We start from the raw sequence: 27,815 nt of genomic DNA, 5'->3' as shown, positions 1-27,815 counted from the left end.
CTTTGTGGAACAAAGCTGTCTACTTGGCCTGGACAGCTCAGCTACCTCTAGGCTATAAGGTAAGAGAGAAATAAACGTTTATCTAGTTTACACAACTTTATTTTGAGGTCTCCAAGTTACAGCTGCTTAGCTAGTACCCTAATGAATACAAATAGCCCCTGCAAACAGGAAAGTTTTTGTTTGTTTTTGGCATCACAGTCAACCTGTCAAGCATCACCTTCAAATATGAGAGATAATATTAAATGCCGAGTTCCCTTACAGTGGCAGCTACTCACATTCTCGTTAATCTATGAATGCCTGAAGCATCAAAACCTCAATTTTGCTCTTCTTTTTCTGTATCACACAAGAAAAGAATTCTGTTTCTGCTCCCGATATGCATTAAAAAGTTTCTGTCCACCTAGCATTGGAACACAAATAAAGTTAAAAGAAAATAGTGTGACTGCATGTACTTATTTCTGACGAAGTAACATATGTTAATGTATGTATTTGTGATATTACTGGGGCTCTTAAAAAGTTGCTCAAATGGCAGAACGTTCAACAATGTGATTCAAATGGTTTTTAAGTCAATAATAGCCTTCTTTATTGGTGACAGGGTTCAAGACACGCTACCCAAAATATGGCAGTTTCTCATGTGAGGACAAAGCACAAGCAGGAAGGTCACTCCCACCTTCCTCCTGTCATTCCTTCTCTCCTGAAGCAGGAATTGTCTGACCTGCTCTCTACAGTAGATTATAAAACCTTCATCTCAGCAGGAGTCCTTCCTATACCCCAAGGAAAGAAACATCCTTATCCTGGAAGGCACAGAATCAAGAAGGACCTGAAAAACAGGTCTTGCCAAGTTAATTACCATTAGAGCGTATCTTTTCATGGTCCAATCATACTTCCGCACAACTGTCCATAAAAATACACAATTTTCCCTGTTTCTTCGGGTCTTCATTTCCGAAGGCTCCCGTGCCATGTAAAACTTAAATCTATTTGTATGCTTTTCTCTTGTTAATCTGTCTTTGATTATAGAGGTCTCAGCCACGAACCTAGCAATGAGTGAAGAAAGAAAATCTTTTCTCCCCTGCATTGAAAATGTAGACCTAGGAAGACATGGAAATTCAACCAGGAATGATTAAAAGAACTAACATCACCACCAAACACATACTGCTTTTTGTCAGACATTGAAATGCACCCATAAAAGTTCCTTCCAGAGATAGCACCCATGTGGTGTACTTTGCTACATGAACAACCACATGTATGTCTATTGTTAGTGGCACAGCTCTTATAATTCCAAAGGTCTTTCCTTTAGTTATTCAAATTTCTCAAGCAGTCCTAATAACTTAAATAAGAGGTATCGATTATTCTGCATTCCTCCAGTGAAAAAAATAATCCAATATCAAGACCCGCAAAGGAAAGCTGATTGTTCAACTTGATCTAAACAAAAAATTAGTTAAAAGTAATCACTGTGGCCTCTTTGATTCACTGGATCAATTGAATTCACTGTCTCAGTTGAGTTCTTAAGGATTTTCAAACACATTTTAGATTGGATTTTCAAACCATTCTGGCAAAAAATGAGCCTTTATGATAAGTTTTAGTTCCCTGCATCTCATTCGTTTTTTATCTTTGACTTTAATGTGTTTTAAAATAATTCCAAATCTTTATTGTACATTGTTTCTTTTTAAAAACAGGTCCAAGGTGCTCGCTTTGGCAGCACGTATACTAAAAACAGGTCCAGGCCAGGCATAGTGATTCATGCCTGTAATCCTAGCACTTTCGGAGGCCAAGGCAGGAGGATTGCTTGAGGCTAGGAGTTCGAGACAATCCTGGACAACATAGCAAGATCCCATCTCTACAAAAAATTTTGAAAATTAGCCGGGAGTGGTAGCACATGCCTGTAGTTCCAACTACTGGGGAGGCTGAAGGAGGAGGATCATTTGAGCCTAGTAGTTGGAGGTTACAGTGAGCTATGATCATACCATTGCACTCCTATCTGGGTGACAGAGTGAGACCCTAAGTCTAAAAACAAACAGATCCAAGAAGACATATGAGACATACAATCAAATATATGGGGCATCTTTTTTAACTAAGTACTCAAAGCTTCAAAAGCATTCTTTCTTCTCCCAAACTACCCTCCTCCTTCCCTGTCCCCCACCAATATTATACTTAATGTTATAAGTAAAAGGATAAGCCCCTCTCTGGGTATATTATCAATTGAGAACCTCTCTTTGCTCCAGTCCTTGCATTCTCTGCAATAATTCAAAAATCTTTTACGTATTAAAAACAATCTCACTTCCCAAAGATTTGGTGCTGCTTGCTGATGCAAAATGTCACCAGAAAAGGTCATGTTTTTTTGTATTGTGGTAGCAATAAAGGAAAGGGCGCTAGCAAGCTGTGAGAAATTCATTAAGAATTTTTCCTTTCCATTCAGGTTTAAAATCTTACCTATCATTACAAAACAAAACAAAAAGTCACCTGGCATTAGACTGAATTTGCTAGTAAATAAGTACTTAGATGCTTTCATATTAATAAATCCTTTACAAAGATTAACAAAAACAGTTCTGATTGAGATGACTAATATATATGCTGAAGGAGTCTAGAATATACCATAGTGGCATAAGGATTATTTTGAGCCTAAGATATTTAAGAATCAACAGCTGCAGGAAGCAGCTTTTCTGAACTCCCTTTAACTTCCTAAAAGCAAAGCCTCTCAAAAGGATTCCATTGTCATAAATCCTCCTTCCCATCACCCTAGTTTCACAGCCAGGGAAGATTGACTCTTATCACCAAAGACTAGCTGAAGACGAGAAGGGAGCACCTGAATAAGAAATCACCCAAACATTTTGTCATAAACTCTCTCATCTCCCATCTGTTCCCCTACGGACCTTTTATTTCTCCTGGGTCATTTGTTCTTCCGGAAGTGCCCCTCTGCCCCTCCTCAGCCCCTATTAAGATGGTATACAAGCTCCAAATTCTAACCACTTCCTTGAGTCACCTTTCTTTGTGAACTACTTTGCATAATTAAATGTTTTTTTTCTCTTGCTCATCTGGCTTTCGTCAGTTTAATTTGCAGGCCCCCAAGGACAGAACATAAGAGGCTAAAGGAAAAGTTTTTTCTCCTCAGTAATGCTTTTGATTTTTAAAAGAAATCAATTTCCCATATTCTTACTTTGATGGGCTACTACTAAATGCCAGAAAAAGAAATCTTATGGAAATGTAGGCACAATCTGAGTTAAACATATACCAGTGCCTTTCTTAGATGTTAGGATTCTTATACATTCTGGATCTGGAATATAATGTGAAATGCACTTGGACACATGACAATTTGAAGATCCTTTTGTGTTGTTCAAAAAGTAAGTTTATAAAGTCAAATGTCAGTGCACAATGCAATAATTTTTCAGGACTATGTGACAAAACTGTACAATTTATTATCTATTAACTGCTATATCCCTAGCACCTGTTTTAATAGAGCACAACAATATAGACGCTCAGTAAATAATGATTAAATTGAAAGAATGTTTGGCCTGTGTAGTATATGATGTACAATTAGTCTCTGTCCCTGATTCCTGTCACAGAGCAGTTAAAAACCTTGGAATTTTCTGGGTGATAGAAGGTCTTTTGTTATAATAGTGAGCACTTTTTGATCACACCTGAATTTATACCAATGAGGTGACTTAGGGTGGAGCCCCGTCATAGCCTCAGGACAGGCTTAAGCACCAGAAAGACCAAGTAATCAGAGAGCTGGAACTTTAACCCCCTTCTACTAACCTATGGGAGGTGGAGGTGGAAGCTGGGGAGATCAAGTTCTATAAAAACTCTTAACAAGATTCGATGAGCTTCCAGGCTGTTAACAGGTGGAGGTGCTGGGAGGGTGGCACCCCCAAAGAGGTCGTGCTCTGGAAGTCCATGCCCATCCCCTATACCTTACCCTGTTCATCTCTTCTTCGGCCTGTCCATCTGTGTCTGCTGTAATACCCTTTGTAATAAACCGGTAAACATACGTAAGGTGTTTCTCCGAGTTCTGTGAGCCATCCTAGCAAATTATCGAACCCAAGGAGGGGAGTCGTGAGAACCCAGATTTATAGTCCATCAGTCAGAAGCACAGGACACAACAGTTCCACAACACAGTTCTTATGGAACTGCGCCCTTACCCTATGGGATCTGAAGCTAGCTCCAGGTAGAGAGTGTCCGAATTGAATTAAATTACAGGACATAGAAGAATGTCCGTAGAAGAACTGTATGGAGGAGAAAACCCCACACATCTAGTAACAGAAGTGTTCTGTGTGTTGGGTGTGAAAGAAGAGAGAAAAAAACAATTTGTTTTTTCCTTTACAGGCTACAAGGATTAGGTATATCCCTTAGTTTAAAATGCCTGTTCCCTTAAACAACAGGTTCTCAAACGAAGGAAATACAGGAGTTACTGCTACATTAAGCTCATATAAAGGAGTATTGGAAACTACAGGGTATTTCAAAGGGATGTGAACACTCTTCATTGCCTGCATCCCATCGGGCAAGTTTTCTGGCCTCACTAAGCTCATTTTCTTTATAAAATGAAACTAATAGGACTTGTGAAGATTAAATCGGGTATTATGCACACTGTGCCTGGCATTGTACCAGGCACATAGCAGATACCCATTAGACGGTAATAATTATTTCATTTTACCTGAGTGAAAGGGAAAGTATATTCTACCTGACGACAGTGGTGTCATCCTCAGGAGAAGCAGTAAATGTTTTATAATATATATGAACTTTTTAGCTTAAACTTTTCCTTCTCTCTCATCTTTTTTAGAAGAATGTGACAGAGAAGAGCCTCATACCTGGCCAGAAAACAGTTGCATCCTTATACTTGACCTTAAAGAGGTTAAAGTAAATTAAAATGGAGACCAGGCCTGAAAAATCCCTGAGCAGACAGAGCCAGTTAGGCCTCCTAAGTGAACTAATCCTCCCTTGATTTGCAAACATAAGCAAAACTTAACGAGCTATTTCTTGTAAATGCCTAACTTAAGCTCAACCAACAGAAACAGTCAATAAACTTCAAATTATATAACTAGGGACTTTTCAGTGAGATAAATAAAATGCAGTGGTCCCCCTTACGTATGGGGTCGCTTTCAGCAGTTTCAGTTATTCACAACTACGGTCCAAATGCAGGTGAGTACAGTAAAAATAAGATATTTTGAGAGAAAGAGACCACACTCACATAACTTTTATTACAGTATATCATTATAATTGTTCTATTTATTTTTAGTTATTGTTAATCTCTCTTACTGTGCCTAATTTATAAATTAAACTTTATTTTACATATATTTTTATGTCATGATTTATATATGTATATGAGAAAACAGCATACATAGGGCTTAGTGCTACCCACCGTTTCAGGCATCCACTGCATGTCTTGGAACCCCCGATGGTAAGGGAGGATAACTGCAAAGCAACTGTATAATTGTAACCAATCAAATTTTCTCTGCTTGGCTTCTGTGTCATCCTACGAAAAAGCATCCCCGTTGCGTTCCCCCGGTGGAATTCCTGAATCATTTCTGCTTTGGAGCTGCGTGATGCATGAATCATTGTTTGCTCACATAAAACCTTTAAAATGTTACTGTGTCTCAGTTTACTTTTTAACACAAAACGCCCCTCCCTCGTCACTGTCACCTTCATGGCTTCGTTGTGTTATTTCTGGGTCTGCTTGGCCTCTGCGTGGGGCTTTTCCGGCTTTACCTATTAAGTCTCCCTTTGAGCAGGAGAAAGAAAAGATTTACAGAGTTCTGACGCAAACAATTTTTTTTTTTCTCAGCCCCTAAATGACATAATCATAAAAGGGACAAGAAACTACTTACCAGCTTCACTTATATCCAACAAAATCACCATTTACAGGGTGTCTCATTAAGCTAATTGCTTTTCTTTCTCCAAATAAGGACTTACATTTCAGCTCACAAGAAAAACTAATAGCAAGAGAAGCAGTTCGTGAAATGATACCAGGGGAGCCCGACTGGAAATGTTAGCGGCAGGGTGGGAAAAAGAAATAAACTTGAACCAAAAGTTCTACCTCATGTTTCATTTGAGAGCAATAATTAATCAAAAACATACTAAATGTCAAGTTTCCTTTGATTGTTATTCACTCAGCCATGAGGCTGCTTTTTATTGTTTCTGGGGATGATCCTGAATGGAGATATTGTACCACTGGAGTCAGGGAGAAACTGGTTGCTATCAACTTTGACCACAACAGATGTAAAATAACAGACTCCAATATTCTTTCAGAAGCTCTGACTTTTTTTTTTTTTAAACTATAAAAAGACATCTTTTCTGCTGCTGCTATTTTGCTTTGTTAGGTGGTTTGTATTACGTCCATTCAGCCTTGTCTTACAAGAAAAGCTTTATCCTGCATACCTAATAGCAAAGGAAAAGGAGGTGTTAGGATCTCTGCATAAAATAATTCTACGGAGGTACCCTGCTATAGGTTTGCATTTGTTACTGGTTTCTCAGGTGACCTATCTCATAACAAATCTTTTGAAAAGATTAGGAAGAAGATGTTGGGATTAACAAAGAATCTTAAAGTTCACTGAATCCAATAACCCAAGAAGGACTTTAAAAGAAAAAAAAAATCAAACATTAAAAGAAATGAAGTGATTCTCTAAAATAAACAAACTACTTTGTGGAGGATCCGTTTAATAAAGTAGTTGACAGCTTCTCTCCCCTCGAGTCCAAGCTCTGCTACCAGTACCAGACAAAGGCCTCGTTTGCACAGCTGTTGCCTTAAGAACTGAATAACAAAAGGCTGCAACTTTTAACTTGCATTTGAAAAAAAGACGTTAGGCAGCAAAAATCACTAATACCTGGGAAGTAAAAAAAGAGCAAGGAACTCTGTAAGGTCGGGAGCAAGAATTTGCTAAAGTGTAAATTTCTTGTGAGCCTAATGGAAACTGGGCCTGCTTGTTGGAAGCGGGAGTCTGGGGCACCGGTCCCCATCCCGCCCGGCCACCAGAGTGAGGTTCCGGATGGCGGGGAGGAATCCATTGCCCAGGCTGTGGGTGGAAAGGCAGCAATTTCTTCAGCGGAGATCAATTTGTTTCTCACTATGAAAATCTGGGGCCCAGTGAGGGATAACTTCAAGCAAGAGCCTCCCTGAGAATATTTATTCTAGCTTCTAGAATCTACCTCAGAATGACTCTCCACCATGGCAGAAAGGTAGGAGGATCGGGGAAAGTCAGACAGGAGGTGGTAGTTCATATCCATCTTCACTTTCAAAATATCTTTCTGACCTTTTATTTTTAAGCAATATTTAAAGTCTCAAAAAAGAGAAGATCTAATGTTTTACAAGTAAAGCCTCTTGGGAAAATAAGCAATGAGCTGGCTTAGACTATTTGTTATTTATAAACTATCGATTTTCAAAAGAGGTTAAGACATTCATACAATAGAAACTATAAGAACACCAAAACAATTACAAAATTAAGCCAGGAGTAAAAGAATAAGATGGCAGGATCTAATGGGGGCAGGAAGGGTGAATAACTATTCCGGAAAATATAGAAACAGTCTTCCTGTTTTGCCATGCCAGCTGTGACATGCAGAACTAAATTTTAAATTCAACTGCAGTGAGTTCACTTCATATTTTTTTTTTATTCATCTTCCAGCTGCAGTAAGAAGTGCTGAAGAAACTTCAGGTACAGTTTTAGCAATATTATTCAATAAATATTTGTGAAATACCTCCTATGTGCTAGGCTCCCTTGAAGGGCCTTAGAGTCTAATGAAAAAGAGAAACATAAATAAATAATCCCAATGCAATATGATCGATTTTGGTTGCATTTGTTTCCATAAGTACTATGGTAGAGGCTTTGAGAGGCTAGGAATAAAAGCCCTTAATCTGGTTGAGAGAGAGAGGAAGAGCATTAGGAACACTTCAGGTAAGAGTGATGTTTGGGCTGCCTTTAAGGATCAAGACCAATTTTCCACATGGAAAAGAAGGACATTCCCAAAAGAAACCATGCACGTAAAAGAACAGAAGAGGTAAGATCACAGAATGTTCAGGAAACTGTTGGGTTGTTGATAAATGTTTCAGAAGGAGCTTAGAATCTTGAAAGACTTTACAGAAGGCATTGTAGATCTTTTTAACCAGTAAGGAAAATCATTCTACTTGAGTTTTAGAAGACAACTGGGTGTTGTAGTTTGGAGAATGGATGAAGAATAAGGGTGAAATTAAAGTAAGGAAGGAAGCTGTAATAATCAGAGTTCTTCAGAGAAACAGAACTGTTACCAATGGGTGTGTTTGTGTGTATGTGTATGTGTGTGTATATATATAACATACATATATATCATAAGGAATTGGCTGACATGATTACGAAGGCTGGAGACCCAGGAGGATTGACACTGCAGTTCCAGTCTGAAGACTGGCAGGCTGGAGAGCCCATGTTCCAGTTCCGGGGCAAAAGCAATCTGCTGCAGGACAAGGAAAAGCCAATGGTGCAGAGGAAGTCTGACAGCAGTCTGCTGGAGGATCTCTTTTGCTCAAGGGAAGCTGGTCTTTTTATTCTATCCAGGTTTTATTCATGATTCTGTTCATGATTGGACGAGGCTCCCCACATCATGGAGATCGATCTGCTTTGCTCAAAGTCTACCAATTTCAATGTTAACCTCACCCAAAATACCCTTACAGAAACACCCAGAATAATGTTTGGTCAAATATTTGGGCACCCCCTGGCCTAACCAAGTTGACACAGGAAATGAATCATCAAAGAGAAGCACTACAGTATATCTGAGAAATGACATCAGGCCTAGACTAATCTCGGGGCAAAGGTGAGAGAGAAAAACCAGTAAGATTACACAACAATTGAATATGAAGATGAAAAAGAGCATATGGTGAGAATGACATCAAGATTTCTAGTTTGAACAACCAGGTAGTATAGAAAAAAACAACCAAGTAGATGACCAGTGACCTCCAAGCTTATATACACATAAGTTTCTTTTCTTTCTCCATAGCGAGTTCAATTTTCTTCTGCCTCCTGGATCCTATATTCACTATTTGTATTTTTTATTACACATTGCATCATCAATTCCTCTAAAAACCATCATATGTACAAAAGGTATTTCATTAACCTACAAAAGGTATTTCATTAACCAGATTGCATGTGTGAAGATACATATTATATTTCTCAATCTATTTTGAAAAATGTGTTCACTTCATTCTGGTTAAACACGGTAACTTGAATACTTCGCCTACATTCCTACCCAAACAAAATGTGTAAACACATAAGAACAAGAACACATAAGAAATGACAACAAAATTTTTGGAACTGGAAGTAGATGGCTAAGAGATAAATCACAGAAAAACAGAAATCAAGAAATAAATCAGTTCTCCCAGGAAACCCCAGAAGCGCTCAGCAACTAGAGAAATAAGGTCCTCTGATAGGAGGAGGAAGGTGTTCACGTGGGCCAGAAAGCAGGACTTTTTGTTAAAAGTCTGATGGAAAAAAATAATTAAATCTCTAAATCCACATCCCAACTCCCTTCAGCTAGGGTCTACCTGTCACCACCCCAGCAGAGGACTGGAGGTTTTCTCTTTGAAGAAATCGAATCAAAAGGGACATGAATTTGAGGAAAATAGGCAGAGCCGGGGCAGGGGGTGCAGGCCCTAATGAAAACAAGGATTAAGTGAACAATCTCCAATCTAAAAGGCAAAATCTTCAGTACCTTTTTCCCACTTGTTCTCAGAATGTGGAGCAGCCTAGACTATAAACCTCAAGCCAGACATAAGAGAATCACTCTGTAGATAAACTGACCAGCCCAAGAGAAAAAGACCACAGAGGCTGACAGTCAGAGATTCCCCACTGAAAGACCCAGGTTTTGTCCTAATCATCCAAGAGTGAAGCCAGCACTAGACAAGCCCCAGGGGCAGACACAGAGCTTTCAATGGGCTTTTTAGTGCGTGCTGTGGTTTGACCGTGTCCCTCTGAAATTCAGGTGTTGAAACTTACTGGACAATGTGATGGCAATAAGAGATGGGGCCTTTAAGAGGTGATTAAGTCATAAGGGCTCCTCCCCTCGTGAATGGGATTAAGACCCTTATAAAAGAAGTTTCACGCAACTTTTGGCTCTCACACGGTCTTGTGAGAACACAGCATTCCTCCCATCTGGAGGATGCAGCAACAAGGTGCCGTCCTTGAAGCAGAAACCAGGCCCTCACCAGATAATTGAATCTGCCAGCACCTTGATCTTGGATTTCCCAGCCTCCAGAACTACGGGAAAAGAAATTTCTGTTCTTTATAAATTACCCAGTCTGTGGTATTCTGTTATAGTAGCACAAACTATGCCAGTGCCTCATTGTTAAATGCAAAAAGACAGCTAAGGATCATTGGGCTTGGGCATGATGTAAGCCTTTGATTTGAAAGTAGAGACTAAAACAGGAAAAAGAAAAAGTGGATGACATACAACACAAGAAACAGAAAAAAATGTTCAAAAAAACAACAACAAAAAAATCTAGTATCCTCAGGTAGAGAGAAGATGATATTACTTCAATGAAATAAAAACAGGATGCTTTCTTTAAAAATGTTACTTAGAGCACAAGAACCCTTAGAATTAAAATATGGTAGAAATAAAAGTGTCCATAAAAGTGTTAGAAGATAAAGCTTAAGTGGTCCAAAAGGACATAAAACCATCAATAAGTAAAAAATATAAAAAGAACTTGAGAAAGAAAATCTGCAAGAAAGTTTAACATTCAAGTGACAGAAGTTCTAGAATAAGAAAACAGAGAAAATGCATGAGGAAATTATCAAAGAAAAAACACCATGGAAAGTTTCCCAAACTGAAAGAGGTAAGTTTTTAGGCTGAAGGAGCCTAGATGCCCAATGAGCACCCAGGTCAATTAAAATACACATACACACATCAAGGCACATTACAGAAAACCTTCAGCATATAGGGAATAAGATCCTAAAAGCTTCCAGAGGAAAAAACACGGATTACACACAAAATGATCAGGAATGGAGATGATGTTAGCAGTTCAACTACTCTGGGAACTACAATGCAGTCAGAATTCCAAAAAAAAACTTATTTCCAAGTTAGAATGCTAACCCATTCAAATTATCAATCAGGTGTGATAATAAAATAAAGACATTTCGATATGAGCAACATCTCAGAAGTTTTATCTCTCAAATGCTCTTTCTCAGGAAGCTACTAGAGCAGTGGTTCTAAACGCAACATAAGCATCGTCTAAGCACTTACAAGAAATGCAAATGTTGGGACTTCACACTAGACCTACTGAAGCAGAGTCTCCGGGAGTGAGGCCCTATAATCTTAACAAGCCTTTCTAATGCAAGCTAAAGTTTGAGAAACTTTACCAGGGGATGTACTCTACCAAAATGAGGAATGAATCAAAAAAGAGAAAGACATAAACTGCAAGAGATAAACCTAAATAGTCCAGATTGGAATAGAAGGACAAAAGCTACAGGAGGGATATTACATAGTATCACTTATGTTGTGTCCACCATAGTTCTAAGCACATTCCATTCATTAATGTTTAAATCATTCCAACAACCTTATAAGACAGGCCTTATTATTTTCTCCCTTTTTTACAGAAAAGGAAACTGAGGCATAAGATTTCAGCTAGTCGGGATGTATTCAAACAAACCAGAATTCAAACAAGGCATTCTAAACCCAGGGATCAATGCTCTTAATTACAACATATACTGGGTACAACAAGAAAAATGGAAACAAAGAGAATATGTTATGTGTTTAAACAGAGAGAGATTTACATGTTGTGGGAGACTCTGAAGATAAATAAGGAATAGATACCTGGAAAGCCAAACCAGGAAAACTGAGGCAAATAGGCAACGGAGAAACAAAAAAGTTGAAAAGAAATGGAAAAAAGAAAGGAAATGTAAACCCAGCACATTGCATGGCTCAGCTGGAACTAATACTTTCATAGTCTTATGAGAATAAATACTGAATGTGGATTAAGAAAAATTATGATATCATTACATTAGAATGACGGACAGCAAAACAACGGGAGAGGAGCCGGAGAGGTAAGAAAGCCAAATTCTCATCCTTTATACTAGGAAGTTAATGGTTAATGCCGGAAATTGAAAAATTAGGAAATAACAGTATAAACATGTTAATGGTTAAGAGTTAAAATTAGATGTCCCTTTGGAAGAAGGATAGGGAGTTAACAAATGTAAGGGAGGAGACTTTGCTGTTGCTGTTGTTGTCCTAAGCCTTCTAAAATTGCTTGACCTCTTAAATTATTCCTGCATTAGATGGATAAAAATAAAATCAATTTAAAAAATATATACGCCAATAAAGTCATCAAAATTTAATAAATGTTTCCAAATTTCTTCCAACAGGCAATTTCTGCCTACCTCAGTTTTCTGACTCTCAAAACAGGACACGAGCTTTATTAAGGGCTTTCTCTCCTGTCTCCATCTTTATTGCAGCAGTTCTCTGTCCCCATCAGGATGCCTCGGACCCTGAGATTCTGACTTCATACTCAAAAGGACAGCTGGGAGGGAGCCACTGGAGACCCTTCATCTTAATTCTCCCATCAGATCTTGGCAGTGTGTTGTTTTGTCTATGATCGTTTCTACAGAAACAAATTCCTTCAATCATCTAGAATTTTCTAGCATGCATATGGTTGGCATGCCTTTGCTTATGTTTTAATATCCACAAACATGAGCTCTTTTGATATCATACTTTCATTTATTGAATCATTCATTCATCCAAACAAAAACGTTCAATGAGCTTCTACTATGTGCCAGACACTATTGCATTTCTTTAAATTATGTTTTCTCTATGCATGGTTTCCATACTTTGGGATCAGAGCAGAGGAGACCTGTACAATTTCTCCACCTGGAACACCAGGAGATGCAACCTTGCAGAAGCTCTCTGCACTTCTGGCAGGGAGCAGCAAAAGAGAGGGCTGAACAGTGCCAAGAACAGTGAGGGCCTGAGGCGAACACATTGGCCAGAACTGGATGGGAGACCTTCAGATCTTCCCGTGCCCTTGTACATCTACAGCATATTATAAAATCCTTAACCATAACCAGTGTAGTGTCATATACATGTTGATTTAAGCTGCAACCAAAGGTTTGGTTAATCACTCAAATCACGAACTGAAATCCCAGGAGTGGTTCACTGACATTCAAATCAGAAAAGCCCACACTCCAGAGACAACCAATGTTGAATATATGCCTTCTGTTATCCATATCTCCATCAATATTAGATGCTTTTCTGATTGCATCATGAATGTTAGAAATAGAGTCTCATCGTGGGAAATTGTGAAATTCAAATAACTTATTTAATGAAGAGAATTTGAACATCCACCCTGATCTGTAAGCTGTACCCTTAGGGATAACATCCAAGCTTCACCCTTAAATGAACCTGTGTCCAATCATTGAGTCAGAAAATTGCTGCTTTCCTAATGCCAACTAAAGGACACAGCATTCTGCCTCTGGATATTGTTGCATTCAAGTAAACATTTCATGCAAAGAGGTAGTTGGAGCACCCGAAAGAACAGAGAGCTAGAACTTCATCAATCTTCCAGAACAGTTTGTATAAATATTTTTTAGCCTGCTTGCTAATAAGTATTTTTTTAAAAAAATAAGTTGTGTATTTCCAACATAATTTTTGGAGAGTAACTCAGTTTCATGGTAGTTACTATTATTAATATTTACTAAAACAATCTGAGGTTGTGCAAAACCAAACTGGCTTAGGCTTACAGCAGCCCCCAGGAAAGGTATAGAGTTAGCTCACAGAGAGGGAAGACCTCCGAAGGAATTTTGTAGTTGTGACAAAAGAATGGTGCAGCATAAGACATCTTGGGCCCTGCAGCTAGGGATTAGTAAGAACACTAATATCTCTATGCAAGTTGTGGGAAAGCAGGGACTACATCTAGAAAACACATAGGACATCTCAGCAGATGACAGCACGGACAATTAATGACCAAGGCCCAGATACCTCCTCCTTCCCTGGGACTATGGGGCTAGTTAAATGCAACCAGGGAATTGACTAAGGTAAAACTTGAAGTGACTGACTTTGCCAGGAATTAACTAAAATTATGGTTACTGCCGTCAGGCAGAATGGGGTCTCTAAGTAGATATCAAATTGGAATTTAGAAAAAAAAATCTAAAAAATTTCCTTCATTGCACATCTGAGCTTTGGGTTTTGAGAAATTCATACTCACTATTTTTTATGCAGGGAAGAACAACTCTGGATCTCTCTCAATTTTTATCTCAAATACCTTTTATTTTAAGACTTGACACAAATGCTGTTACATTTGCTCTTTAAGAGTGACCTCATTGCTCTTAGATTCTTCTTAGTGATCCAAAATCTGGTCCAAAAAATCAAGAGAGAGATATTAATGTCTTGTTGAAATGTCTATTTCTTTTTTTGGGGGGGGGGGTTATTGATACATAGTAATTGTACTGAAACGTCTATTTCTTTTTTTTTTTTTTTCCTTAATAGAGATAGAGTCTTGCTCTGTTGCCCAGGCTGGAGTGCAGTCTCACAGTCATATAGCTCGTTGTAACCTTGAACTCCTGGCCTCAAGCAATCCTCCCACCTCAGCCTCCCAAAGTGCTAGTATTACAGGGGTGAGCCACCAAGCCTGGCCTGAAATGTCTATTTCTATAGGAAAAACTCTTCACTTCTGACACTAGATGTGTGGGGTTTTCCCACATCAGCAATACTCTAATTCTCTGCAGACATGTAGTATCCTATAATTTAACTCAATTCAGACACTACCTACCTGGAGATAGCATCAAATCCACAGCTTAAGGACTCAGTCCCACCAGACTGCCCCCACCACCACCACCACCACTTGATACTCCAGGTTATCACCTGGGCTTTGACCAACTGGCTATAAATCAGAGGTTTATGTGGGAACAATCCCTTCCTTAGGGTAGACCATTTGCTAGAGTGGCTCACAGAATTCAGGAAAGCATTTTACTTACTATTTTGCATTTATTATAAAAGGATACAACTCTGGGACAGCCACATAGAAGAGATGCATAGGGCCAGGTATGTGGGAAGGGACGCACTCCCAGGCCTCCTCTAAACACACCACCCTCCCAGCACTTCCGTGTGTTTACCAACCTGGAAGCTCTCCGAACGCTGTTGTTTCGGGTCTTGGGGAAGGATTCATTACACAGGCATGGCTGACTACATCATTGGCCATTGGTTATTAACTCAACTTCCAGCCCGGCTAGGTCAAGAGGTGGGGCTGAAAGTTCTAAGCGGCTAATCACTTGGTTGGTTCCCTTGGCAACCAGCCCCCACCCTGAAGCCATCCAGGGAGTCCCCAGCTACCAATCATCTCATTAGCATGCAAAAAGACACTAACCAGTTCAGAAATTCCAAGAGTTTCAGGAGTGGTGTGCCAGGAAACTGCAAAGACCAAAAATATATTTCTTATTTTAATCCTCAATATCACACGATTCAAATCAGGGAGAAAAGAAAAACAGTATCTTAAGTATGTAGGTATGTTTTGTGATAGTGAGGGAGGTGGTGGTGAGGAAAAAGTTATGTTGAATCCACCCATAGGAAATTTTTTTCCTGAGAGAAGCTGATAGAAATCATCTTACATTCAGCAAACACTTGACTATAAGCAGACATTGTGCTAAAAAGGCACTGGTTTTACCAAGATAAATAAGCTGTTTTCTGCCATCAAGTAGGAGAGGCAGACAATACAATATGCTAAGTGCTATGATGAGGTTAAGGACAGAGCCAAAGTTGGGGACGGAGAGAGCTCAGCTCTGATGGGGGAGTGTGAAAGGGCTCCCAGAAGAAATTTTGTTCAAACTAGATCCAAAATTTGTCCAGCAGAGTATGGCCTTCCCAGGCAGCACTAACAGAACATGCCAAGGCAGAGATGAATGAAAACACAGGGAGTGTTGGAGAATGGTGAGAAGTCCAGGGACTAGAAAATATGTGGGTGGATTAGTGAGATGTTATGTTGGAAGGATAAAGTGTGGTCGGATGGTGAAGACCCATGGGTGTTTGCCTGAAGAGCCTGGCTTCTACGACATCAACTGTTTCATCCAACATGCCTACAGGTTCCAGAAAGTTGCTCTAATGGAAGAACAGGATGGGTCAAAAGACCAAGGCTCTGGTCTCCTCTACTCCATTCCACTTTGTCTCTTTTATATTTTTCACTTGGAAGTAGGACCCAATTGTTATTATTTTAGATTTAAAATCACTCATATAAGCAACTGAGAGTCATAAAAGATCTTTAATTAGGAAAGTTAAATGACTGTCCTTAAATTTTAGAAAGCTAATTCTGGCTGCAAGGTGGAGAAATTTTTAGAGAAAGGAGACATAAAAGGTGGAAAAGCCATTAAACTGTTAAAATAGCCCAGACAAGGGATGACAAAGGGTCCAAATCAAGGAGGTGATGGTAGGAATATGAACAGAATTAGGAAGAGGAAACGGATTTAAGAGACATTTTAGAGACTGAATTGATAGCCGCTCACAACGTCTGCACGCGCAGCAGTTTCTGACAGTGACTGGGCAGAGTGGGCAGCAAACCCTAGGAGTGCTTTCCCCTGCCACGGTGGATTGGTGTAACATCAGCTGCTTCACTTCAACGTATGACCACAGCGAGGTGAGATAAGGGCCTCTTGTAACATTTCATAGTTTCTAGGTTGTCGAGGGTAATGCAGCTTGTTGACCCATGTTATTTGTGGAAAGCTGTTTTAAATTTAGTGGCTTATGGTTGAACATGGAAAAAGTTACCAACATAGTGTGTTCTTTTGACTTATCAATTCCAGAAGATGTATGTGGTATTTTGTTGTCTCTTTTCTTCTCTCTCCTTCATTTTCTAAAAGCACTATTTTAGTCCAACTCTAACAAAAGAATTTTGAAAAAAATAAATGTAGTAGTAAATGATGTAAGCGATAGATATGGTTCATTTTGGTATTGTTGGCATGCTACAATATTTGAGGTAACATGTGATACCATGCTTTGCTAAGACTGACCCTTACTGTGGACAGAGTGGACTGTTGACTCTATTGTGATTTAAGAAATCATGGTGAGATGCTCAACCCTTATTTCATGCATTGAATCATTCAGTAACTGTTTACGAAGAACCTATTTTGCAAAAGGTCTTATGGTAGGTAGGCAGTGAGTGTACAGTGGAATGCAACACGGATGTGATCTTAGTCCAGTAGAGCTTTCAGTCTTAGCTGGGGAGATAAACATTAAACAACTAATTACATACTTAATTATTTGATCACTATTGTGATAACTGCTTTGATGATTAAAAAAAAAAAAAGCTACAAAAGAGTATGGAACAGGGGAATTCACCCAGCATCCACTTCCATGACAAAGTGACTTTTAGCTTGTGAGCTGAAGGACAAGTTTCTTCTTCTGCAAATAAACAGGGAAGAGAAATCCAGGCCGAGTAGACAGTGTAAAGCTGGAGGATGACCCTGAACAGCTGGGGAAAGGTTACTGTGGCTAGAGGCCAGAAATCAACCGGGAGAGTAACTAGAGGAATTAGGACAGCACTGTCATATAGAGACTGGCAGGCCAGTTAAGGTTTGGTGTTAGCCTAAAGTCCAAAGGAATACCATTGACAGAATTTAAATAGGGTGGGGGTCAAATGATCAGACATATTTGGAAGGACCTCTCTGACTTCTTGGTGAAAAACAGATTGGAATGGTACAGAAGTGAGTTTAGGGAAACCGTATAAATGGATTTATCAAAAACTTCACCCAGTTTCTCAGTTAGGGGCCCTAATGTCAACAACTTAAGTTCCAGAGATAAATCTAACTGAGCAGGTTCTATATAGAATTAGTCTTGGACATACCAGGCAGCAAAGTCTACAAAGTGTCTTGCTGCTCTAGGTTTGATGTCCTGCGCCTGGCATGTCCCAGGCCACCAGACCTCAGCGTCCCCCACTGCAGCTGTGCTGTCCAGGGCCAGGTGCCGGCTACGGTCTCAGGCATCCCTTTTGCCCTTGTTCACTACACAGGACTGGACTCTTTTTCTAAAACCTGCCTCGATGTCTGCCTGCCTCCACCAGCCCCTAAATTCCACAGTGGTTCTCCACACATTGAATTGGCCACCTGGGGGTGGCAGTGCCTTCCCCAATAGAGCTCTTTTCTACCAGCTGCTGCGACTTCAGCTAGTTTCTGCTCTGCCTCAGAGTCCTTACCTGTCCCTCTCCTACCCTCTGAGCTGAGGCTGCTGGAATAATAAAAATAAACTACAACCAATAGTTTACGGTGGTGAAGTATCTATCTAGATCTTCCCTTTAGTAGAAGAGAGCTTTCTTACTCTTAGGAGATAACAAGGTAAGATTCATTTTTTTTAAATACCACTGCAAGTACCATTCCAGTGCTCTTTAGGCACTGATACCACTGGTTACCCAAAGAATTAGGATGGTGTTTTATGGCAACAAGCATCATAAGCTTTGCAAAGCTCAATGTTTTTCTCAAAAATATTTAATTGTTTAGGTTTGTTTGCTTTTGAACCACAACCTGCATGTCTAACTCCCATGTTTGTCTGATTTCCTGCCGTCAAAATGGTACACCTCAGTAAAGAGAGACATTGGGATGTAAAAAGTGTTATGAGTCTAGGAGCTACTGGCATTTAATCTGTAGCAGGTGTGCTATTGGATTTAATAAGCATTTCTGGGTATTCAAGTTCTTTTTTCTTTCTTTATAAAGAGGCCTCTAAGCTCATGGGCAAAATTTAAATCAAAATATGAAATATAATCCTAGCAGGATACAACAGATAATTCTCCACCCTTACCCTTTCTCTACTCTTGAAAGAAAAGAGTTACAGGAGAAAAGTTTTCCCTGAGTTCACCAGGATACATTTCTTTTTCTTTTGTTTCTTTTTTTTTTCTTAATTTTTATTTTGTTTTTCCAGTCCAGACAAGATAGGACCTTCCCTAGAAATTAACTAGCACCTCATTTCCTAAGGCAAAAATCAGAAAAGCATTAATAGGTTTCAAGATAGTATCTTTTTAAATCTGTGTGTGTGGTTTCTTTTTAAATATCTTTTTCTAAAAATAGAATTCTCAGGGTGACCAGAACAAACAAAGGATTGGGTGAAGAATACTCCCAAATTGTGAGACCGATGCAAATTCAAGTAGCTGAAATGTAAACCCATGTTATTGTAATCTGAAGTGTTAACGCATGCCCTTCATCTAACAAATGCAAAATATTTTCAAAACAAGCATCGTGTGACACCCAGTAGATTGGGTCATATTATTACAGCTTTCCAGAGGAGATAACTTGTTGAGCAGAGATTTGGGGATGTTTTGCTAAAATACTGACTGTTCCTTTTTCTTTGTGGTTTGTTGTTGTTGTTGTTTTGTTTTTTTGAGACAGGGTCTTCCTCTGTCACCCCAGCTAGAGTGCAGTGGCATCATCATAGCTCACAGCAACCTCAAATTCCTGGGCTCAAGTGATCCTCCTGCCTCAGCCTCCCAAGTAGCTAAAACCATAGGCATGCCTCCCCACACCCAACTAATCTTTCTATTTTTTGTAGAGATGAGGTCTCACTCTTGCTCAGACTGTCTTTCTTAATACAGCTCAGAATTATCAATTTTTTGATGTACTAGTTTATGTTTTATTCTGTTAAACTTATGGCTGTCAAAAATTCTAAAGAATCTTATTTTTTTGAAGTTACAAAGGGTTGTAAAAAGATATAAAAGAGTGGATGATGAGGCTTCAGGTGTTTTTGTTTAGTAGCTTTTTGTGCTGTTTTGGAGTTCCCAACCATACTATTAATATCAGCTTGACTACTTTAGCACTTTGTACCCTGTCCTCAAATTTGGGATTTTCTTTATCTTTTCCCCCAGGTGCTTTTATAGCACGTATTTCATAATCTGTAGATTAGTTTAATTTTTCTGCAGTGATGAAAACATCAAAGAGCTTGAGACACTTGAGCTGCCAGTTGGAAATTGCAATTCCCAGCTCCACCTAAGCAGAAATAAATAAGCCTCAAAAGGAGAAGTGAGTAGTAGCCTCAAAGAGATCCAGTGGCAAAGCCTCTGTGGGAATTAGGGAAGAACAATGTTATTTCTGCTCACTAGATATATGAGCACAGTGGCGGGGACAGCAAATCTGAGGCTAAGGGGAAAACAAGTGCAGCACCAGAGGTTTTGGCTTCGCATAGCACATTGGTCAGGAGGGAACCAATTGTTCTTTTCAAACTATTTCCAAGAGAGCTTCCCACCTAATAATACACTCGCCCTTCAATTCATCTTTTGTCTTCTGTTCTTTTTATTCCCTTTGGGGTTTTTTTCACACAGACACTTAAACCTCTCTGGCTTTCATAATTTCTCAACCTAAACTCTGTGATTTTTTTTTTTTTTTTTTTGCTTTTTGTATTCAGTGGGATACATCTGATAACCTCTACGTATATTTTTAAAACCAATACCAACAGTTACCTATTTCTCTAATTTAGGGTTCTCCTAACATTCACTTATTTTGTTTTAGTACTCTTTCCAGCTCCATCAACCTCCATTTTTCTAAACTGGCTCAAAAAGCTCTAACAATTCTTCCAGGGGATGCTGCCTACTTTGAGAAAGGAAATTTCAGAAGACCCATTTTTGAAGGATAGAGTGGTTAAAAGTTCTCCCTCAGCCCAATTTCTGAGAATTTATAATTCAAACATATATATTAATAACATAAGTGGAAGCTGAATGCACACACAAAATAAAATAAATTATCTCATCAATATTAGAGGACAAAATTGAGGAAGACAACGTGCTTGTGTGTGTGTGTGTACATGTATATGTGTATGCATGGAGGTTCATTGTTTTGATAATTAATAATAACTGAAAAGCCATTTCTTTGTCTGCATACTTTGGAAATGGCAGCTCAGTACACCCAGCTTTCTTAGGACAGGAACATTTTTAATTCATCTAGCCAAGGGAAATCGAGTTTTACAGGCCCTGAGGTGTTTGAAGAAACACTCCTTGAGAAAAAGAACACAAAGTCACAAATACAAAATTAGGGACAAAAATAAATAGATGCTTGGAAAGAGAAAATAAATCACAATAAAATACAATCTTAAAAACTGATAAATACATTAAGCATCACACAATACAGAAAAATAGCATACTATTTTCTTAATTAATTGCCAAATAAACCTCTCTAATACATTTGTTTCCTATTTTTTGGCATTATACTCTGAAAAAAATTGTAACACAAGAGAAATTCAAATACAGTTTTAAATTGATACTACATTATGTTGAGCTGCATAAATGTATACTCAAACTACTCTTGTACTGAAAATACTCACACATTCACTAAGTTGATGGGTGTGTGTGGCAATCCTGTCGGTGGAGCACTTTCTTCAGTCTGTATTGCTGCATTGTGAGCGAGTGTGTGCTGTTTCATCTGAAACCACTCAACTTTTTAAGGTCAAGATACGCCAGATACTCTAAGTGACCTGACATATGGGATGCAACATTCAGCATGCCCGGAGACGTGCTCACTGTTTGGAATACTCCTAAAGTTTGTGATATATTAACACAGGAATTAGATGAATTTTATTTTTCATGATTCTCAACCAAAAAAGGAAAAAATACAGTGCATTTATCATTGTACTCTCTGCATTATAAAGTATAGTCTTGACAGGAAAGAACGTCCATGTTGATTAGATGATGATAAGGGAATACTCTGTTTAAAATTCTACGCTTCTGAGGATGAGAAGAATTTTCCACAGACCAGCTTCTGGCTTTGTATGTTTTAAACCTTTTTTCTCTTCCACTGCCGATACACCTCAGTGCCCGGTGCTTGAGGACACACTCATATCACAATATGATTTTGGGTCTTGCCCTTCTGTGTCACAATGCCAGGCAGACAGCAGAAGTTTCCTTGGAGCGGTTCTTTCAGAGCCATGCCTAATTACTCACAGAAGTGACTGCCCACTACTGTAACCCCAAAATGCCAGGCCAGAGAAAGTGTGAGGGAAGGAAAGTCAGAGGAAGGCAGTAGTGATAATGAACTGTAATTAAAGTTTACAAATTTTTACAAAAATCACATGGTCATGTGAACCTTGCTAAGGCCCTTCCCAGGGCTTTGGCTGAGATGAGCAAGGAAAGGCCAGGAAGCATGAGCTCCAGTAGCTTCACAGTAAAGTTCTTCTCTATTTAACCTAGCTTGATCTTTTAAAATGGAATGGTTGCTTTGATTTATCATGGAATTATGATTTATCATTTAATTATCATTTATCATTAAATTATCATTTACCATTAAATTATGTCTATAGACCATAAAAATTAAAGGCATTTATTCTGTATCAACATTTATAAGCATATTTGCAAACATACTGGAAAATATGGCAAAATAATGTAAAGGGGCCAGGTGCAGTGGCTCACACAGTAATCCCAGCACTTTGAGAGGCTGAGGCAGGAGGATCACTTGAGGCCAGGAGTTTTAGACTAACCTCAGCAACACAGCAAGACCCGTTCTCTACAAAAATTTAAAAATTAGCCAGGCGCATGGTAGCATGCACCTGTGATTCCAGCTACTCGGAAGGCTGAGGCAGGAGGATGCTTGAGTCCAGGAGTTTGAGGTTGCTGTGAGCTATGATTATGCCACTGTATTCCAACCTGGGCAACAGAGTGAAACCCTGTCTCAGAATAATAACTGATGAGTGGATTAAGAAAATGTGGTATGTAGATACCATGGAGTACTACTTGGTGATAAGACAGAATGAAATTTGCAGCAACTTGGATGGAACTGGAGGCCATTATCCTAAGTAACTCAAGAACAGAAAAATAAATGCTGTATGTTCTCCCTTAGAAGCGGAAGCTAAACTATGGCTACACAAGGGCACACAGAGTGGTGTGATGGACATTGGAGACTCAAAAGGCAAGAGGGTGAGAGGGGGTGAGGAATGAAAAATTACCTGTGGAGTACCATGTACACTACTCAGGTGATGGATACATCAAAAGCCCAGACTTCACCACTGTACAATTTATACATGAAACAGAATTCAACTTGTACCCCTTAAATCTATTAAAATAAAAAAGTCTTAAATTAAAAAAAAATTAAATCCTACAAGAGTACTCACCTGGTCTGATCCACCCTGCCCCCACCCGCCCACTGATCTACCCAACATCATCTCCTACCACTCTCCTCCTTGTTACTCAGGCCCAGCTCAGGATCTCCTTGCTTTTCCTCAAGCACTCCAAGCACACTCCTTCCTTGGGGACTTCACACTTGCTATTCCCTCTGCCTGGACACTCTCTGCCCAGATAGCCACATAGATGGCGGCCCCACTTCCTTCGGGTCTCTGCTCAGATGCCATCTTCTCATTGGGGATTCTCCTAGACAATCCTCTATAGAATAGCTAGCCTTTCACCAACACTATCTCACCTCTCTCCCTTCCTCAATCTACTTTTCTCGGTAGTACTCCTCACCACCTAACACACTATACATTTGCTTGTTTCTTTGCTGTCTGTACATTCTTACCAACACTGCAATATAAGCTCCATGAGAGTCAGAACTTTGCTCTGTTCACTGCTGTATCCCCAGCAGCTAGAACACTACCTGGCATATGGACATTCAGTAAATGCTTGTTGCTTGAATGCATTAATATCATAAGTGCACCATCTTTAATCTTTTATTTGACATCTATAAATTAGTAAAGCTTTTCTGACATATTAGAAGTAATTCTAAATGAGAGCCCTTTACATTAAATTTATTTTGTTCCATATTTTTATGTGCTTTGTTTTAACACGGCTTGTCATTGTCCTTCCCTCCCTCATTCCTACTCAGATTAGTCCATTTAACTGTAAATGCGACAATACTCCCTGATCCGAATCCTTGTGCTGTCCTGAAGTGTTATGCTATTTTCTCTACTTCCTCTCTCAAGATTTGTGCTACCTGGGGAGGGGAAGAAGGATCAATGCAGTGCTCAGAATGTACAATAGGCACTTTCCTAGTGGTTTGGGAAGGAACCAACACTTTTATGTAAAAGGCAGAGGAAAGTAGGAAAGAAAAGAAAAATGGCTCTTCCTGGCAGGACTATTTTCTTAACCCTGATTCTTTTGTTACTTGGACAGTCCATGGCATGTTATAACTGCTGCTCTTATAATATCCTTCTACATTATCATGATGATTGAGAGGCATAATTTGATCACCTGCAGTTTATTGTTAAGGATGCATAGTAGTTATCACAATGTATAACTGAATTAACAAAGCAGGAATTTGTCCAAAATAGCTACACTCTTGTTTAGTCTCAGGTCTCTGATTGCATACTATTGGTCATTCGCAGTACTTAACAAGCACAAGAGAAGCTTCTTGCTGTGCCGCCATTTTCTCACCAGGTCCCACTGGGGTAATCTAGTTGCTTACAGAAAGCTGCCTCAGGAGTTACTGAGATGCTCTTCTGCTTACACAAACGTTATAATATAACTTATGCAAAGGATGTGAGATCTCTTTTTTTTTTTTTTGAGACAGAGTCTTAGTTTGTTGCCCCGGCTACAGTACCATGGCGTCAGCCTAGCTCACAGCAACCTCAAACTCCTGGGCTCAAGCAATCCTTCTGCCTCAGCCTCCTGAGTAGCTGGGACTACAGCCATGCACCACCATGCCCGGCTAATTTTTTCTATGTATATTTTTAATTGTTCACATAATTTCTTGCTATTTTTAGTAGAGACGGGGTCTCGCTCTTGCTCAGGCTGGTCTCGAACTCCTTAGCTCAAAGGATCCACCCTCCTTGGCCTCCCAGAGTGCTAGGATTACAGGCGTGAGCCACCGCGCCCGGCCAGGATGTGAGATCTCTTAAAAAGAACCAAAAATCAAAAACAAGAATAAATCCTGAGAAGGGATATTTGACAAGCTTTTTAGGAACATAAAAGAAGCAAATGGAAGAAATTATAGAGGGAAGACTATTTTGATCTTTCAACTGGGAGAAGAGAAAGAGGAAGGGAAAGAGGAATATTCCATGGCAAAAAGACTCAACTTTAGTTAGTTATCTCCTCTACGTGGAATGGACAAGGTTGAGATTAAATAGATACTGCTGGGTGGGCGCGGTGGCTCATGCCTGTAATCCTAGCACTTGTGAGGCCGAGGCAGGAGGATAGCTCAAGGTCAGGAGTTTGAGACCAGCCTGAGCAAGAGCGAGACCCCGTCTCTACTAAAAATAATGGAAAGAAATTAGCTGGACAACTAAAAATATATAGAAAAAATTAGCTGGGCGTGGTGGCACTTGCCTGTAGTCCCAGCTACTCAGAAGGCTGAGGCAGTAGGATTGCTTGAGCCCAGGAGTTTGAGGTTGCTGTGAGCTAGGCTGACACCATGGCACTCTAGCCCGGGCAACAGAGTGAGACTCTGTCTCAAAAAAAAAAAAAAAAATAGATACTGCTAACAGAAATGACTTCACTGGTAGGTATCTTTTATATCAAAACCTCACTATAGATGAGGATGTTCTTCAGCTCCTTCTCAGTCTTCCCCAGCTTTGAGGACCCTCACCTAAGTGCCATATACCGTCTGCTATGCTTCATACCTAAATACCACAATTGTTACCACTTCCTGAAGTGGGTTATAACACTGCATATTCCAAGACTACAAAATGAGGTATCAAGACCCAACAGATATTTGCCATAGGTATTTTTAATCCTAAAGAAATTATCATTTCACACGAAATACTACAAGCTACTCTTATACTTGTAGATCATGCTGCAAGATATCTGACTCCTATCCTGGGTACCAGAAGGAAAGATCGCTACTTCTTCCCTTTGATTCTCTTTCCTCTTCCTACACAGACTTAATGAAGACATCTGCCTGATAGGATTCAGCTTGTCAAATTAGACAAAAAACAACCAAATCTGCCCTGTCATCTGCCAAAAAAAAAAAAAAAAAAGAAAAGATGTCAGAAATATATACACTTTATCTTGCCCTCAGCTCATTTCTTGCTAATTATGAAAAGAATGATGGATGCTGAATGGTTTTACAATTCTCTTAATTGTGATGTTCGCTTCTGAAAAATGAATCTTTATTACTACCGAAATCCATGAGCAGTATGCATGAAATAGTTTTTGATGGGGAGAGAAATTGCTTAAAGGAAGAGTGAAGAGTAAAAATATGTGGCTTTTTCACCTATTCGAATGCTTGATCCAATATATGGAAAACCCTGCCTGGCAGAGAGGAGGAATAAAGTTGAATAGAGAAAAAACGAAGCAGGTTCCCTAAAGAGTTTGAGAAGCAATTCTAAGTTTCCTGAAAATACTAGACCTGCAGGTGACGTATGTAAAATGCTGACATACACACATCTATTCGCCATAGAGCCTTTCTTGTCTTTTTCTCCCATTCAAATTTATTCCTTCTCCTTTCTCCTCCTTTTCTACACCTCAACGGCAACTCTACATATAATATAAGAGACAATGAAAAACATCTCTTATGCCCACTTGGGAATTACTTGTTTGTGTGTACTATTATAAATTCATATTGGACAGACATATTGTTATTTAGAATTATTTCCTATGGCAAATAAGTACTTAATGGATATCATTTGATTGATTCGTAAAGTTCTCTTTAGATGTTACTTCCCTATGATATTTCAACTGGTAGGCAACTCAGGCCAAAAATATTAGTTTCCTAGTGGACATTGGTGTTCATTCACCCAATCATTCACCTTCCCTTGATTTCCTTTTGGGAAAATGCCTTTTCTTCATTGGATGTGGTCATCCCATTGCCTAATTCCAAAGTTAGGGCAATTGCCTAACTTTGGAAACCAAAGGTCCTTTTTTCTGGTAGACCCAAGGGCCAGAGGTGTGACTTAACCTCAGCCAACCAGGTTCTTTTTCTCCTGGGACTATGAATATTGAGGGAGCGATCCAAGAAGGAAGAAAACATTGTAGAGATGATTTCATTTCAGTGGTAACAAAAGAGAAGAGGTGCGCTAGCCATATATCTTTTGCCACGAGATGGTTCTGTTCTTCCTGCTTCTTTGTTCTCTAAATCTTCCTTTGCTTCTCTGCATTCCCAAGACTCACCCTGCAGCCTCCCAGCCTGTTATCCCTCCATACACAGGCACCACATCCATCCCCATCCCTGACCACAGTCTCACATAAATTTGCTTTTGTTTAAGATAACAGTAGCTCGTTTCTATTGGTCATAGCTGGAGTAATTGATAGAATACTACAGAGACAAAAGTGAATCTCCAAAAGATAATTTCTAAACTAGTTTTTATTTCCATAGAACTACGTGTGAGAGGAAAATTTGATAGGTGTTTGCTGCATGGTAAAATAGACCACACAACTTGTAAAAAAAACGTATTTTTTAATTATTTTCTCCTTTAAGTAATTTCAGTATGTTCTGGGAAAATGGGAGCCAAATTGTAAAAGAAAAAGAGTCAGCCAGTGATGTGAGAGACCGTCCCTCCACTTTAGGACAAAGTTAGGGAGAAGGATATTAATAGATAAAACCAGGGGTTTTAAACTTGACATAGTGTGAAGGCTGAAAACTTCTAAAATTTCTCTAGATTAGGGATAAAAGACTGAATAAGCAGAGTAAGGGCAAAGGAGTGAGTTGGTGTGACAAGAGGACATGTCATCAATGGCCCCAATTAATACTCTTGACAGGCAGCTGAGTCATGAAATGACAGTGAGCGAAGAACTGCAAATGAGTAGAGAGAAGCCCATGGGAGTGAGAAAATAACATAAGAAAACCAAATTATACACTCATAGATAAAGCTTGATAATGGCTCCACTTGGTTAACACTAGTTATTCATTTTACAGATAAACTTCACTATGTAGCACTAATTTCATCAGGAAATCATTATATATATATTTTATATCTGCCACTTTAATTTTTTTATGTTATAGGAAAAACACCCTCAAAGATGGCAAATTCTGTGTTATAGTAATTTACCACACCGTGGGCAA

This window comes from Lemur catta, chromosome 6 (genome assembly GCF_020740605.2).
Source record: "Lemur catta isolate mLemCat1 chromosome 6, mLemCat1.pri, whole genome shotgun sequence".
NCBI lineage: Eukaryota > Metazoa > Chordata > Mammalia > Primates > Lemuridae > Lemur > Lemur catta.
The sequence above is the reverse complement of the archived record's forward strand: the minus strand, read 5'-3'. Positions refer to the sequence as shown.